Source organism: Jatropha curcas, chromosome 6 (assembly GCF_041381405.1).
Source record: "Jatropha curcas cultivar XTBG-Jc1 chromosome 6, XTBG_Jcur_1.0, whole genome shotgun sequence".
NCBI classification, from domain to species: Eukaryota; Viridiplantae; Streptophyta; class Magnoliopsida; order Malpighiales; family Euphorbiaceae; genus Jatropha; species Jatropha curcas.
In genome coordinates, this window is record NC_143156.1 from 8,959,138 (window position 1) to 8,976,039 (window position 16,902).

A 16,902-nucleotide genomic window follows, 5' to 3' on the forward strand; every position below is an offset into this window, starting at 1 on the left:
ATAACAAGTAGCGCTGATTGGCAGGTCTCATTGATTATGTCGACGGACAGCCAAAGCGTCCTCCCTGTTACCGCAAACTGCCCCTAATCCTTTTGGGGGTGGCCCATGGGTATGCGTACCGTTGGACTCACGCGAAACTCTTTGTTTCACATGTGGTTAGGTATATCCATACTCAAGGTTCAAGGTTCCCTTATAAGCCGATTCTCTATTTGAGTCATAACCTATAGAACTTATCCTTTAGGACTGTATGCACCCAATGATGTGAACCATACCATTAAATAGATTATGACGTGTTGTTATGCGCATTCACGACATATCATAAACATGAGGTAAACACAAAGAGAGCATGAAACACTCTTCTCATTCATGCACTGTTGGACAAAAGAGTCGATCTACATCAGTTACCCTGACACACCAACCACTGTACCTAATCTAGCTACCCTTATCCTTACAGGTGCCCACGATCCAAGTGCCCACATCTATGCCAGCCACACCTACAGTACTATCACCAGCTTCACCAGCTTCACCAGCTACACCAGCTTCACCTACAATTTCGATAGCTTTACCTGCACCAATGGCATCGCTTGCTGATATCCAAACCCTCATTGAACAACTGGAGGCCAGAATGGAGGCCAAAATGAATGAGGCCCTGGCCGCCCAGAGGGCCGCCCTGATAGCTGAATTGGGTAATGGGAATGGTAATGGAAATTCGGCCGGGGGAAGTGGACCTGCTGCCTCCAATCAGGGTCCTGCTGCTTAACCGACAAACCCTACCCTAAACCTGGATGATGTGCCCTCCAAAACTGCTTCTGAGCTGGAAGCTCAGAGAGTGAGAGAGAAGCTAGAACTCCTGGAAAGATCTATCACTGCTCTCAAAACCCACAAAGAAGTGGTGGACATGGACTCCTTGTCCTTGTTCCCTGAGGCAAGACTGCCAACCAAATTCAAAATGCCCAACATGGACAAATTCGATGGAACCACTTGTCCTAAAACTCATTTGAAAATGTATGTGGGTGCCCTTAACCCATTTGGATTGAGCAGCGAGCTCCTTGCTTAGTTGTTCCAACAACCTCTGACGGGTGCTGCTTTAAGATGGTTTGTCAGCTTAGCCCGCTCTAAGATGAAAACATGGGAAGACATCTGTAATGCCTTCAATTCACAGTATCACTATAACATGGAGGTGGATGTTACTCGTAGGGAACTAGAAACCACCAAACAGAAAAACAATGAGCCCTTTTCCTCATTCCTTACGAGGTGGAGGGCCAAGGCTGCCCAGATGATTAACCGGCCTTCTGAGCAAGAATAGGTAGACATAATAATAAAGAACCTGCAACCCGTCTACCAACAGCAGCTACAAACCCAGTACCTACCAACATTCCAGTCACTCATTGCCACTGCTACGAAGGTAGAAGATCTGATTCAAATGGGGCAACTGAAAGAAGACTCAGGAACCTCAAAGTACAAGAAACCTAGCCAAGCTAGTAAAGTCCACGAAGTGGCAAGCATCACCCCCACTAACCCTTTGCGTGTGGGGAACATGAGAAATGGCAATCAGTCCAGAAGAACCTATACTGATCTCGGGATGCCAATCCTTTTGGTTTTCCGAGAGGCTGTCAAGGCCAACTACATCAAGCCCTTGGAAGCAAGGCCACCACCAAACCCATTACCAAGAAATTACAAAGCTGATGAATACTATGAGTACCATCAGGGGTATGGGCACAAGACCGAAGCGTGTTGGACGCTTAAGAACCGTATCCAAGACTTGGTGGACAACGGCTCTATTATTCCAAGAAGTAAGCCAAACATTAGCACTAATCCCTTACCAAATCATGGGGTAAATGCTATTGTTGTTGACCAGGAACTGATCGATCCTTTCGAACTGTCCCTAGAAATGAATAACATCTGTGTCTTGGATCTGAATGACCTAACCGAAGAGCTTGATGCTATAACCAGGAGCGGGAGATAATATGAACCGTTAGTTTTGGACAAAATCCAAAATAAGCCCTACCAGAGGGCAGAGGAGCTAAAAGAAGACCCGGTACTTGCACAGCTAAAAAAGACACAAGCTAGGGTATCAATCTGGGAACTTCTAGCTTCATCCTTTCTTCATCGCCAAGCTCTTTGCAAGGCTTTGAGTCAACTTCAGACATCAGTGGAGGTTAGCCCCGAAGTGCTAGTATCCACCCTTACCCAATCATAAAAAATGCAGAGCATCGGGTTCTCTGACGATGACTTACCCAAGTAGGGAGGCAGTCACAACAATGCCCTCTATGTTACCGTCCAGACCAGAGACAAAACTGTGCCCATGGTTATCATTGATAATGGGTCAGCACTAAATGTCTGCCCACTAAGGGTAGCCAGCTGTCTAGGGTTGGAGGAAACAGATTTCACTCCATCGGACCAAATAGTGAAGGCTTATGACAGTACCCGGAGGGAAGTGTTGGGGGTTGCTACACTGAAGTTAACAGTTGGGCCGACTACGATGGAAGTCCCATTCCAGGTAATTGATGTACCGACTAGCTTCAATCTGCTCTTGGGCCGACCCTGGATACATCACACTAAGGCAGTACCCTCATCCTTGCACCAAAAGGTCAAGTTTCCCTATGAGGATAAAGTTATCACCATTCAAGGGGATGACTACAGCCAGCTGAATAAGTCAAAGGGCCAGCCTCTCTTTGAGGTTAACCCTGAAACTGCCAATTTACCCCTTTCTGGATTTCAATATGACACCGTGCAGTTCATAGAGGGAAAGACTGCAAGCTCTCGAATTCTCTTTGATTTCGGGACGGTGCAAATAAACTGTATAGTGCCTCTGATGCTAAAAATGTCCTATCTGCCAGGAATGATTATGGCAAGATCCGAAAAAACATACCCCGCACTGCAAGCATGGGAGTGTCCAGTGAATAAGGGGACCTATGGACTAGGCTACGAGCCTACTGACGAGGACCGGGCTGAAAGAGGTAGAAGGGGAAGGAAGGAGAGTATACAGATGCGGCCTTACCTCTTGACTCTGAATGGTTACTTCTGCAAACCGGGAGAACCGATTCCTTATCGTGGCTTCCAGGAACCATTTCGCTGCCCGACTGCTAAGAAGATGCTGCCTGGGTTAGAGATATTCTCGGATGTCTGGGGCAACAAGCCCGAAACCATAACTGAAGTGGAGGCGGAAGACTTCATGCAGCCTAGTCTCTTTGACGAGGTTGCAGTTATCACCGGAAGTGACGAGAATCGAGACTTGCTCAACCTGATCAAGCCAAGCAGAGGACCTCTCACCAACTGGTACGCTAAGGAGGATCGCACTGCTGATAGACCCCCTCCCGAGTCAAACCAAGAGTCAAAATCTCTAACAAAGTCCTGTACTGAGTTCGAGTCTGACCCCGAGTCTGAAGCCGAGTCAGAGTCCAATTCTAGTTCTGAGTCGTCTGTGTCGGATCTAGAGGATCCAAATTTCAAATTTGATGTAATTTTTGAAGACGATTCCGTCATAATCAATAAAGGCTTGCAAATTCTTGACTACCCTGCGTGTCTATCTTTCCAAGCATTTCCAAGCAAAAATAATCAAATAAATGAAATAAAAAATGAAAAGGAAAAAATAATAATTGGCAAAGAAGAAAATGAACATACATACATTGCATCTGATTGTATGAACAGGGATCAGGTCAGTGAATGTTTGAAGAAGTTTGTCGATTGTTTCATGTGGAAGGCAAGTGACATCACGGGAATCGACCCAGCAATAGTGGTGCACAAGATTCCGATATACCCTGAGGCTAAGCCAGTAAAACAGAAGCTTAGAAGACTGAAGACAGAATGGTCCTTGAAAATCAAGGAGGAAGTTGCCAAGCAACTGGAGAACAAGTTCATAGAACCCATTGCTTACCCGACATGGTTAGCAAACATTGTGCCGGTTCCTAAGAAGGATGGAAAAGTCAGAATGTGTGTGGATTATCGGATTTGAATAAAGCATGTCCGAAGGACGACTTCCCCCTGCCGCATATTGACTTGCTGGTTGACCGAATGGCTGGACATGAGATGGTCTCCTTGACCGATTTTGCTGTCGGATACAATCAAATAATAATGCATTTGCCAGACAAAGAGAAAACGACATTCATCACAGAGTGGGGAACCTACTGCTACAGGGTCATGCCTTTTGGGCTCAAAAATGCCGGGGCAACCTATCAAAGAATGGCGACAACCATCTTCCATGACATGATTCACAAAGAAGTCGAAGTGTATGTGGACGACATGGTTGTCAAATCAAAAACAGCTGAAGAACATACAACAACACTTGAGAAGTTCTTCCTTAGACTTCGAAAGTACATGGCGAAATGTCTATTTGGAGCTACATCCGGAGTATTTCTGGGGCACATGGTCAGTCGGAAGGGCATAGAGATTGACCCTTCAAAAGCCAAGGCCATTTTGGAAATGCCAGCACCAAGGACGGAAAAAAAAGTTCGGGGTTTCCTGGGAAGGCTACAGTACATCAGCCGGTTCATTAATCAATTGGCCGATACTTGTGGTCCGATCTTCAAATTACTCAGGAAAGGAGTAGCGGTTAAATGGAATGAGGATTGCCAGAAAGCTTTCGACCAAGTCAAGCAATATCTGCTATCCCCACTAGTTTTACAGCCACCAAGGCTAGGAAAGCCTTTGTTATTATACCTATCAGTGACAGAAGACGCGATGGGTGCAATGCTAGCTCAACAAGTAGAAGATACAAGGATAGAAAATGCCGTGTATTACTTAAGCAAAAGGATGATAGAATACGAGCTTAAATACAACAAGATAGAGAAGTTGTGTCTGGCTCTAGTTTGGGCCTGTACAAAGCTGCAACACTACCTCTCGTCTTACACAACCTATGTCATTTCTGAATCGAACCCCTTGAAATTCCTTATGGAGAGGCCGATTCTTGACTGTAAGATGGCTAAGTGGGTGTCGGTGCTCGCAGCCTATGACTTAAAATTTGTACAACGGAAGGCAGTGAAAGGCGGAGCCTTAGCTGATCAGTTAGCAGAATTGCCGGTCGAAGACCAAATGCCGGAGGTAGAATTTCCTGATGAAGACTTGTTGAGCTTAGAAAGTGAAGGCTGGGAAATGTACTTCGACAAAGCTTCGAACTACCATGGAAATGGGGTTGGAGTCGTATTCAAAACTCCTTGTGGAGAATACGTCCCAATCGCAGTCAAATTAGATTTCGACTGCACCAACAATGAAGCCGAGTATGAAGCTTGCATAAAGGGGTTAGAAGCAGCCCTGGAGAAAAAAATAAAAATCCTCAAGGTTTTCAGAGATTCCAATCTAATAGTCTCCCAAGCTTTGAGAAAATGGAAAATTAAGGAAGAGCGTTTGATTCCTTACCTACAACGCCTGGACGAATTGGCGCAGCAATTTGAAATTTTATCCTTCCACTATTTGCCGCGAGCCAAAAATCAATTTGCTGATGCTCTGGCTACTTTGGCCTCCATGGTAAATATAGGAGAGGACCAAGTCATTCGACCTCTGACAGTTCGACTACAGAAACAGCCAGCTCATATCATGAATGTGGTGGATGACAAGCCCTGGTATTGGGATATACAGAATTATCTTCAGAATGAAGCCTACCCGGAGGGATCCACTAAAACTGATCAACGGACATTGAGACAGTTAGCCTCTGGATATTACCTTACTAAGGGAGTTTTGTATAAAAGAAGTTGGAACGGTCTGCACCTAAGGTGCGTTGATGAAGGAGAAGCTTAAAACATCATGGATTCCTTACATAATAGGGAGTCCGGTCCACATATGCACGGGATAGCCTTGGCTCGAAAAATCATGAACCTAGGTTATTACTGGTCAACCATGAATGCAGATTGCGTGAGGCACGCGCAGAAGTTCCATGAATGTCAAATTTTTGCTAAGCTGCAAAAGCAGCCTCCAGTCAATCTGAATCCCATTACTTCACCATGGCCTTTCGCGACTTGGGGCATAGACGTGATCGGAAAGATCCATCCAAAGGCTTCCAATGGCCATCAGTTCATCCTGGTTGCTGTTGATTATTTCACTAAGTGGATTGAGGCAGCCTCCTATTCAGTCTTGAACGCCAAGAAAGTAGCACAGTTCATTCGTACCAACATCCTTTGTCGGTACGGAACACCCTTCGAGATCATCACGGATAACGGATCTCACTTTCAAAGTGAATTTTTGGAGCTACTGAAGCAAAAGAAGATTCAGCACCACAAGTCTTCGCCCTATCGTCCATAAACAAATGGGGCGGTGGAGGCTGCAAATAAGGTTATAAAGGTCATTTTGCAGAAGACAGTTCAAAAGCATAGAGCTTGGTATGAAAAATTGCCAAATGCCTTGTGGGGATACAGGACTTCAATCAGAACACCTACTGGGGCAACCCCGTATTCCTTAGTGTATGGTATGGAAGCAGTGTTGCCTATTGAGCTGGAAGTTCAGTCGGCAAGAATTATCCGAGAAAGCCAGATCAGCGAAGCAGATTGGGCTGAGAACTATCATTTGCAACTCTTGGGTATGGATGAAAAGCGATTGCAGGCAATCCACCAAACTCGAGTTTATCAAAGAAGAATGGCGCGGCACTTTAATAAGAAGGTCAAAGACCGAAAACTAGAGGAAGGCTGTTTGGTCTTGAAAGAAATTAGACAGCCAATCATAGACCCACGTGGGAAGTTTTGTCCTCATTGTGCTGGACCCTATGTGTTGAAGAAGATTTTGTCCGGCGGAGCCGTCATCTTGACTGATTTAGATGGGTTGGAGTTCACAAATCCATGTAATTTAGATCAGTTGAAAAGATATTTTGTGTAATTGTAATCGTTTGCATAATGTAAAAATGAACTACATTAGACCTGATTCTCTTCGAAAACAAAAAGAAAATTATATATCAGAGATATGTAGGCAGCCCTCATTGGGTACGGTCTAAACGTCAATAAAAAAATTTCATTCCATTATTCTTTCTTCTTTGCCAATAATAAAAAAAAAAAAAGAAAAAGAAAGAAAAACGCGCTAAGTCGAAAACCCGAAAGGGCGGCTTAGGCAAAAATCAGGGCCCGCTAAGTTGAAAACCCGAAAAGGGCGGCTTAGGCAAAAATGGGTATCTCGCTAAGTCGAAAACCCGAAAGGGCGGCTTAGGTAAAAATTAGAGCTTGAATAAATGAAGTTGGAAAATGCTTGGAAAGTTTAAAAGTCAAAATAACATTCTAAATTAAAAGCAAATAAAGTCAAGCAGAAAGCCAAAGAGTCCAAATAAATAAATAATGGAGTCTAAGCCCAGTCTAAAAAAAAATAATACATCCAAAGCCAAAAAAGTAAAATCTAAAGTCTAAACCAGAGTCTCAAATAAAAAGCCAAAAAGGCAAAACATCCAAAAATCCAAAGCTAACACAAAAAGTAAAAAAAAAAAGCAACAAAGCCCATGAGCCTATAGAAATCTAGGTGCCCCGCCTCCTCCGTGGAGCAGCATCCTCTGAGTCATCTCTAGCAAGTAAGCTCTGTCCAATCTCGCCTGTCCGAGGAGCCAACACAATTTCCTCACCTGTCCCAACCTCCTCATCAGCATCAGCCTGAACCCAACCTTCGAGTACACTCAGCAGTGCAGTCCTCCTCGGTCTCTCAATCGGCCAGACAGCGGCAATGAACCAAGCCCGGTACTCAGGAGAAGTCTAAACACCGGCAGGGTTAGGTAAAGGCCTAACCATACGATGATCTCTAACCCAAGCACTAAGGACAGCACGAGTAACGCCCGGGGTAATGGCCGAATCAGTTGGGATATCATCTACAATTGAGACAGTCTGGTCTATCCCCATTTGCCTCAAAACGCACGAAGCACAGTACCAAGTACAGTGAGTGAAGCCTAAAAGATAGACCCGAGAATGGCGAAAGCTGACCTGGATAAAACGGGTGATGTTGTACCAGGAGATGCACCACAATATCTCATCGGGACCCAACTTAATCAACCATGAAGTCCGTGCATCAGTGGATGGATGTGTGATCAAGATCCTCCGCATACGATACTGAGTGGGACTATAGGGCAAGACAGTAGGAGTAGCAACCACTTGGAGGTGGTCTCTCAACCAAACCTGAGTAATAGATCCTTTCTATTACAAAGAGATGAATTAAGAAAAAGTGATGAAGGAAAATAATGAGGGAAAGTACCTGGAGAATGATAGGAGAGACTATCCAGTCATCGAACCCTAAAGCAGCCCTGTCAAGACTTCTAATAGTCTCTGCCAGCACAATGCTACCAATACAACCCATATCCTCCATTTGCCGAACCATGGGGCAGAGGCGCAAATCCCCAAAACCTGGGTCCTGGTTAAATAAGAAGCCAGCCAATAAACAGAAAACCAAGGCCCGCATCCTCAGCCTCATCCGGTTTGGGTCATCTAGGCAAGCCTCTGAGAATTCGTCAATCAGAGGCAGCAGAATTGCTTTTTGGTCATCAACGATCATAGCCTTAGCTTGGGGTCGGCTAAACTGAAACAGGGTTTCAAATGACCTAACATACCCAATTTTTACCTCATGCTTGACCAAAGGGGCATTGGGGTCACACCCTATAATGGCACAAAACTCCTCAAAGAGAGGGCACATTTCCTCCATCATCGCCCCAAATCGGAAAACGTGGGTTTCAGGGTCCCAAGTTTAATATAGGCCCGTAAAAAATCCCAATCAATTACTACACCCCTAAGAGTAACAATAGGAGAAAGACCGTACCTTCTTAGGTTGATCTTTTCGACTTTGGAAAGACTCCTGGTCCAGCTGTGCATGCTATGGTTGTAAAAGGGATTCATGGTTTTTTTTTTCTTAAAAAAAAAGGAGAAAAGAAGAGAGAGAAAAGAGAAAAATTATGGAAAACTGTTTTCTGGCACGAATCGCGAGAAAGAATAAAAAAAAACTGAAACAGCTTTTTTATATAGAAAGACGCGCCCGAGGGCGGTTGCACCCGCCCTCTGAGGCGGGCATACCCACCTCGAGGGCGGGCAGGCACGCCCGCCCAGCCAAGGCGGGCACGCAAAAAAAAAAAGGGGGGGGCAGCAATAGAATTATTTTTTTTTCTTAACTGAAGTAAATAAACATGCATACACATAAGTTGTTAAGTACTAATCAAGTGCAGGTACAGTCAAAGTTCAGTACAAATTACAGCAAAGAAAATAAGTAAAATCTAAGTATCAGCGATGAGGTTTCCTCCTCCTCTGGTCATCAAAGGCCCGCAGAGTCCAGGCTGAAGTTAGTTCCTCCTGCATACCGAGAACTAGCTCCATCATCTGACTGACTAATCCGACGGGAACCTAAAAAAAAAAATTTTCTTTTAAGTCAGTATCAAGTCTCTTATGAATCCTTTTTGGGAAAGTTTTATTAATCTGTACCTCAGTGATGTCATCAGGAGGAAGAGCTAGGCGATTCACATTTCCCAGAGAGACCTCCCGAAGAGACGAAGTACCATCAGGAGTGTAATAGGGAATGCTGTATGGAAGGTGCAAATTGGCCAAGCCCGGATGAACTGACCCGGTAGCCTCTAAAATAGCCCAGGGAACCCTGAAAGCGCCAACCGAATGGCTAGGGCCAGCCTGAGACGGACCCTCCACCGGAGTGGAAGAAGAGGGACGGGTCGTAGGCCTCCTCCTTGGAGTCTTGGCCGAGGGGCCTGAAGCCCGAGAAGAACGAGTGCCAAGCGGCTGGGAAGGAGTCGACCTCGGAAGACTGTCAAGCCGAGATCCAATAGGCTGCATCAGAAACATCTGGCAAAATTCATCATAATCCCCACTCCGGATAAATTCCATATGCGGAATACCCTCAGTATGGGTATCGGTAAGAATCATCTGTTTGCCCGCTCGCATGTCCTCAGGAGGAGGATGAAGAACGGAGCGGCAGCCCCTAATCTGGAAGTCCACTCTCTCACCCAGATAATAGCATCTCAAGACAGGATGTGACAAGATAACCCGCCGCCGAGACAAGGCCTCTGATCGCCGGAAATGGGGATCAGTCTCAATCAAACTTTGGAGTCGGGCATTCATCGCCCCCACCTCAACCTATGTAAGAGAAGCAAATGTGTTAATAAATCTTTTTTATTTCCACATACTCAAGGAAAATTAAAAGGCACTCACCTGCTCCATGGTACAAGTATCAAAGAAGGTCCGCAGGTCCCCTAAAGACTTCTTGCGTAGAACAGACCGGTGATTTGCTCGGTACCACCTCCAAGCCAAAGGTACCAACCCTAATCCATGATCAGTATGAGTCAGCTCTGGGCGGATGTAGGGAAAATACTCAAAAGCCCAAGTCTGCAAAACGAAGGAAAGAATCAGAGAAAAAAAAAGAGAGACAACACAGAATGAGGATATGTTACCTCCCAGAAATAGTAGGTCCCGCTGAGCTTACAGTGGCCTCGACTCAGATCGCACATATCATCATACATGCGGCTCAGAATAGCGCCGGCCCAGTCGTACTCAGTAAGATGGGCCAAGTCTTCCAAACTCTTCAGAATAGAAGGATTAAACTTCTCTTTCCTGTTAGACCAGAAGGTCGAAGCAAATAGCAGCAACAGAGTGAATCTAGCTACCTGAGTAGCCGTTAGCTCTCCCTGCCTGTGTCTAGCATAAATATCGGGGGCCTGGAGGGATAGCCAGTGTCTCGAAATACTCAGAATAGGGGCAAAAGAGCTAGGTCTGACAATTCGGGGCAGGTCAATCCCTGTCAGCTCCATCATCCGATCAGGGGTGACCTCAGTCCTCCAGTCGTCATACAGCTCGATCGGCCGAGTGCCGAAAGGAATCCCGAAGATCACCGAAAAAATCAGTCGGGGTCATCGTTATCTCACCCCAAGGGAAATGGAAAGTGTTGGTGGTGTCCCACCATCTCTCAGCCAGCGCACCCAGTAGGCTCTTATAATTCTGCCTACCCAACTCAAGATGTATTAAAAAGTCCAGATGAGAGGGACTGATGATGGCTCCGATCGGGTTGTTGTTGTCAAGTATGTCAATTGGGATCTCAGCAACAGAGGACTCGCCTACATCCAGCCTAATGTATGAATCCTAAAAGGTAAAGTGGCTTAAGATTATTCTTTAGTTCCTTACTAAGGATAATGTCTTAATTCTCTCCTAGCATGCATACTAATAAGACGGTAAGTGCAGGAAAATAAAATTTGTCTTTCTCTTCACAGTTTGGCCACAGAGGCCCAAGAAATCACGATTTGGCCTAAGGCCCGAAAATTCACAATCAGGCCACAGAGGCCCAAAATTTTCACCATTTGGCCTAAGGCCCAAATAATAAATAAATGAGAGTGACAGGGAACTGACCTGGGCATAGACACCGGTGATAGAAGCATGAGTGTCGGCGTCTGCTATCACACGAATTTCGTCAAGAGAAATCCCCAGGGATTCCAGAAAATCCTCATCGCTACTAATACTCGAAGAAGTCATTGATGAAGGAAAGATGAGAGAATTTAAGAAAGATCTTTAGAGTAAAAAGATAGAAATGAATGAAAAATGAAAAATTTGAGCTATTTATAAAAAAAAGGGGCCAAAAGGCTGGTCTTCTCGACGCGTCTGTTTTTCGCCTCCAAAATTTATATTTCAGACAACCACCGACTCCCATAAATCATCTTTACGGTGGCCGGTGGGGGGCAACTGTGAATACTCAAATTTTGAGGCTCAAAAAGCCTGTTTTCCCGGACTGCAAACAGTTCGGCCGGGCCGGAAGCCATTCGAGAAGTTCACCAGAACTATGCCAATATGGTACTTGAAATGTCCGAAAAATTATGAGGATCGCGGAACTGGTCCCGGAATATTTTTTGGAGGTCCGGAACTCCCGAAAAAGCCTCCGGAACGAGAAAAAAAGCACACGGGTCGATGTGCCCACCCTCAGGGGTGGGCACGCCCGCCCCCATGGGGCGGGCATGCTCGCCCTCCAGGGCGGGCATGCTCGCCCTCAAGGGGTAGCACGCCCGCCCCCTCTGGGGCGGGCAGGACCGCCCTCGGGTCTCCTTTTTTTCTATAAAATTGGCCCCGGGGCCTCCGTTTTTACTCACTCGGTCTGTGTTGACGGACGCTCCTTCTCCCTTGCGCTCCTTGCGATTCTGTACTATTTTTCTGCATTTTTATTTAGCTTTATTATTTTCTTGTTTTGCTATTTGGTCATTTAAAATTAAATTAATTAATATTCCCTTAACGAGGAGCTTAACCTGGAGTTAAGAAATGGCCGTCGATTAAATCAGGTACATGAACTAAAACTCTGCCTATTTAATTTTAGCATGTCATACATTCTTCTCTTCTACTCCTAATAATTCTATAACTGCATAAATGCATTCATGACATCTTTAGGCAAATAAACTGCCTCAATTAAATAAATTTAGGCTAAATGCCCGGTTAATAAATAATCATGGTATTAAAGCCTAAACCCGACAATATTGGCTTAAAATACCTAGTTAATTAATAGCTATGGTGTAATTGCCTTTATTTCGAACAAATCTAGCTTAAGTCCAATTAATCAATAATTGTGGCTAAAAAAGCTTTAATTCAAACACGTTTTTCTCGGCAATAAATTGCCTACATTACAATTCGGTTAATCGATTTTCGGCAAATACATTGCCTATAAATTAGATTAACTACTTTCAGCGACAAATCGCTTAAATCAATCTTTTGGCAAAATGCCTTAAAATTAATCAACTTATTTTGGCTAAAAGCCTTAAATCAATCATTTTGGCGACAATCGCCTAAAAAAATCATCTTTTGGCAAACTGATTGCCTAAATCAACCTTTTTGACTAAAAGCTTTCAAATTAATCAATCTTTTGGCTAAAAGCCTTAAAATCAATCAATTTTTTGGCGACAATCGCCTAAATAATCATCTTTTGGCAAACAATTGCCTAAAGTAAATCTTTTTGGCTAAAAGCCACTAAAATCAACATTTTTGGCATCAAATGCCTAAAACAATCAATTTTCAGGCAAAATGCCTAAACAAAATGCATAAAGCATACACACACTCATGCATTAAGCATACCCATTCAAAGCCCTTCAAAGAAGGCCTATCGAACTACGTCGACTTTGATCTTCCATTCAAACGGAAGTACGTAGGCACGTTTGGGATTTAACCCCGAGCGGCAAGTCAAAATCACATTTCATTGGTCTAAATCACATTAATCACCCTGCAAAGCATTCATTCATAGGTTAATTCATCAGCATGACATAGTCTCGGGATCCATCTCGGGTTTATAGACCATGCTTTAACATTGGGTTAATTAATCTAGTAATTAGGTTAATTAAAATTAGAGTCAACTTAGGGTTTTTTCCTAGTTTACCCTAAAATAATTAAACAAGGTGGCGACTCACACATCACGTGCATTTCTTCCTTAGTCACATGCATCCATATGCATTTGATGTTTTGGGGAGGGGTTCACAATTAGAAACAAGATTCTGTTTTGAAATGCTATCATAGTTAGAACTTGTCTTTTCTTTAGAAAACGATTCTGAAATTGACTTTAGAATTCTAATCTCAGTTTTCAAAGATTCATTTTCAGAATTCAGATTTTTACATTTTTCTTCAAAGTGTTTCAGATTTTCAGAAAATTTGTCATTGCAATCTTTAAGATCTTTGCATGTAACTTCTTGATAAAAAGCATCTTTCAAATGATTACATTCAGTTTTCAATTTTCTGAAGTCTTTCTTTAGAACTTTATGCTTTCTAACAAGCTTTTCAAATTCAGTGCAAAGGTTATTATAAGTATTTAGAAGATCACTTTCTGATTCAAGTTCAGAGATACTTACATTGCTTTCATCATGTTTTTGGCATATTGCATTTGCTTCACTACTTTCAGCTTTCTGTGTTGAAGTCGGAGTTCTGATTTCCTTGGAGTCAGAATCGATAGTGGCCATTAGACAGATATTCGCAGTTTCCTCCTGGTCACTTTGACTTTCAGAATTAGAATCGTCTGAGTTACTCTAAGCAGCTACAAATGCTTGCTTCAGTTTTTCTTTCTTTGATTTCTTTTTCAGCTTAGGACAATTAGGCTTGATATGGTCGGGCTTGTTGCACTCATAACAAACCACTTCAGAAAGTTCTTTCTCAGGCAAGTTGCTATTTTTAGGTGAAAAGTTCTTTTTGATAAACTTTTTCTGTGGCCTTCCATCTTTTTTATAGAACTTCTTGAATCTCTTAGCAACAAGTGCTAAATCATCACTATCAAGATCAGAAGAACTTTCTTCACTAGAAACTACTTTCAAAGCTAGTCCTTTCTTTTTCTTATCTTCTACAGACAAAGAAGATTTCATCTCTTCTGAAACAAGAGCTCCTATCAAATAATCATACGTTACTGGAGTTTCTTTATAGTTCATTATAGTTCCTATAGAATCCCATTTTTTAGGTTGAATTCTAAGGATTTTCTTAACAAGCTCATCTTCTAAAATTTCCTTTCCAAGAGTTCTCAAAGGATTAACTATATTTGTAAATCTAGAATTTAGTTCAGCTATAGTCTCTCCTTCTCTCATACTAAACATTTCATATTCTCTCCAAAGGATATTAATTCTGGATTCCTTCACTCGGTCAGTACCCTCATAGGTAACTCTAAGTTTTTCCCATACTTCCGTTGCAGACTTACATCTAGACACTTTGTTATATTCTGTTGGATCTAATGCATAATGAAGAATATTAATGGCTTTTGCATTTATAGATATGTCATTCCAATCAGCATCATTATATTCTTCTTTTGTTTTTGGAACTCTTTCATTGTCAACAGTTTTCATAGGAATACGAGGACCAGTTATAACATTCCTCCAGCAATTTATATCAACTGATTTTATAAAGTTTTCCATTCTGGTTTTCCAATAAGAGTAATTAGACCCATTGAATAGAGGTGGTCTAGAAACAGATTGACCTTCTAAAGATGTAAGAGGAAGTAGGGCTGCCATGGGATCTTTTCTCTCAAGCGGTTAAGCTTCGGTAAGTCAAGAGCCAAGAGCTCTGATACCAGATTGTGGGTCCCGTTTATATATGGCACAACCCAAGAGGGGGGGGGTGAATTGGGTTTTCTAAAAAATTAACTTTCAAAAATAAAAATCAGAATTCTATTGCAGCGGAATTAGAAAGTATTTGTGAGAGTTAGTTATCAAGTTTAGAACTTCCTCACAAAGCTTATTGCACGATTAGAAAGACTCTGTGAAGAACAATTATTGCATTTAGAACTGCTTCACAAAGCTTAAGCAATTTTAGAATAACTCTGTGAAGAACAACTATTGCGATTAGAACAGCTTCACAGAGCTTAAGCAATTTTAGAAAGACTCTGTAAACAACAGTTATTACATTTTAGAACTGGTTCACAAAGCTTTAAGCAAGATTAGAAAACTGATTATAATTCAAATTGTGAATTATACTGAATATAGAAGGACAGATTAGAACTTGGTAAAATCACAATATAGAAATCCAGAGTTCTAATGTTCCACATAGATAAAGCTTATTCACGATTAGAATCAGAAACTCATTAACAACATCGCATTTCTAAACAGATTAACAGTTGCGTAAATAGAATATAATCAAGCAGAACTTCAGAAAGTAAAAGAAGATAAACACAGAGATTTATAGTGGTTCGGCACTAACTCGCCTACATCCACTCCCCAAGACGCATCTTGAGATCCTCCACTATGTTATCTCTTTTCAAGGGTAAGAGACAAACCAACAATACAAGGAAATAGATCAACACCTAGATCTAACCTTTATCCCACTAGATTTTCCAAAGGTTCTAGTTAACCTCAACCCCTTCTGTTTTTGCAGAGAACAGAAAATCAAATCAAGACATTAGAATCTCATACAAGGAGAAGGTCGCTTGATAACATATAACACCATAGCTTTTCACCTAAGCTATTACACAAAAGTTTTCAAATAAAGAGCCTGTCTACAACAGATTACAGAATCTATATAGACAGAGAGAAATGCAAATATAAGCACAGGAAGAACAGAAAACGAATTTAGAAAACATATTTAAAGATTAGAACTGCTCTTCAGAAAATATTGTTAATAAATTTTCTTTTCTCTTAAAAATTTTTCTTGAAGCAAAGTGACGAAAAGAAATAGGGGGATTAAAGAGAAAGCTTTGAGAGATTTAAGCTTTAAACAATAGACTCATACTCTTTTGAAAAACCCATTCTTTTTAAAAGAGGAAATGATTTTTATATGAAAAGATGATATTCTCTTTTGAAGTTAACGTTGAGATTATTTTTGCTTTAATGAGCAATAAAGTTTCTGATGTTTTTAAACTAACGAGGCAATGCATGGGTTGCAATTAAAAGGGCTATTTGACCACATTTAATATTCACACATGCAAGGTTTGAAGATGAAAGGTTCAGTTTAAAAAATAGTGTAACATTTATATCAGAAACAGCCAGCTGTATTAGAAACAGACAGCTGTATTAAATCAGAAACTGCTTTTTAGATCAGAAAATACTTTTTGCAGAATTTCATTTAATAGCAACCAAGAATATTTACTCCAAAGATATTTTAGATGAAAAAACGTGAAGAGTAAAGATTTTGGCTATATCCTCTTAATAAATTTATTCAAAAACATTTCAAAACAATTTTGAGAGAGATAAAATAGATTTGTGCTTATAATATTATTTACTCTCTATCCTACAATAATTTCCTAAGACTTATTATAATACTAACCAATAGAAAATATCTTCATTAATCTTCATGGTCTTCAAATAAAAATCTTAGGATATAGGAACTTCATTTCTTCAATAATTTTCAACAATAATTTCTGCATAAAATAATATTAGCACATACAAGAATATTAAATTTATTTTTTTTGTATAATCATCAAAATCTCAAGATAAAATTGACCCTTGAGCCAACAAATAATAATCCCTAAAAATAAAATGACGCCCTAATGAAATTCCTTGCTTAAAAAATTGCAAAACAAAAACTTAAA